General features: G+C 45.9%; 1 long non-coding RNA gene across 1 annotated transcript in view; it reads right to left on the bottom strand.

The window, feature by feature from the left end:
• Window positions 1-206: 206 nt before the first annotated feature.
• LOC106456385 (uncharacterized) overlaps window positions 207-1190 on the bottom strand; it is a 9884-nt gene continuing 8900 nt past the window's right edge. The window contains exon 3 of the long non-coding RNA XR_001290522.1: window positions 207-297. This is a non-coding gene — a long non-coding RNA (uncharacterized LOC106456385). The remainder of the gene's footprint in view (window positions 298-1190) is intronic.

Consider the following 1190-nt stretch of genomic DNA (forward strand, 5'->3'; position numbering starts at 1 on the left):
AAACTGCATTCGATTTCTTCACGTCAGTGTATGGGCCGCATGTTTGGGTGATGTGGGCCACTTGCGGCCCCTGAGCCACGAGTTTGAGAGCCTGGTACAGAGTAACTTCACTGGCACAGATGGGCTTCCGTAGCCCATGCAGCATGGTTCTGGTAATGAAAACATAAAAAAAGTGATTCTTATAATAATTGTTGGACAGACCTGACTGAGACTCGGGTTTCTCGAAGATGTCGGCGCTGCCGCTCCAGTACTGAACGGCCGTCTTCCCGTGGTAATCTCTGATGTTGGTTTTAGCATCTGATTAAGACAAAACACGACAGTTTCCTCTGGATTAAAATCATATCGTATTGGCATTGTGTATGGATTCTGTTTGAGTCGATGGAGTCAGACTGACAGGAGTGAACATTCAGAGGTCGTCTTTGCAGGGTTCAAGGAAACGCCGGAAACATATCGAGAGGTACATCTCCATCAGTGAATCCTAAACTCAGGTTTAAATTCACAGGAGGACACTTCAGAGAGTCACGCAGACACAGGAAAGGATGTCAACCTGTATCCCTGCATTTCCTGTCAAGTGAAATGTTCTGTTTAAGCCTTTGTCTTCATATTTACAGCTCGGGGGCGCGGCGGTTTGGCCTGATCTCTAATGAAAGACATCTCAGTTTATTATTGGCTTTTATGTGACAGACTGACAGGAAGCTGTCTGTGTGCTGACGCTGCCCAGCAGGAGATAAAAACTGCTTATTCTGGGGTCATCATTCAGCATTTGTTTCATCAACTAAAAGACAGAAACATGCATCTCTGACAGGAACGTCGCGGATAATAAAGGTTTGTTTTTCCTTCAGTATCTGGATCACTAGGAAATGAGATGTGCAATTCTCTCACAAAGTTTTTCACTTTTAAATGTGACTTCCTCAAAGCTCAGAGTCAGTGGGACCCTACATCCACAAAATGGACGGATGGACAGAAGGAGCGAGGGATAGATGTAGGGATGGATGGGTGAATGGATGGATGGATGGTTGGATGGTGGATGGACAGATGGATGATGGATGGATGGTGGATGGGGGGATGGATGGATGGATGGATAGACAGATGGATGGATGATGGATGGATGGATAGATGGACAGATGGATGATGGATGGACAGATGGATGATGGATGGATGGATGGATAGACAGATGGATGATGGATGGA

The sequence above is a fragment of the Pundamilia nyererei genome, unplaced genomic scaffold (assembly GCF_000239375.1).
Source record: "Pundamilia nyererei isolate P.nyererei 1_Seehausen unplaced genomic scaffold, PunNye1.0 scaffold00154, whole genome shotgun sequence".
NCBI lineage: Eukaryota > Metazoa > Chordata > Actinopteri > Cichliformes > Cichlidae > Pundamilia > Pundamilia nyererei.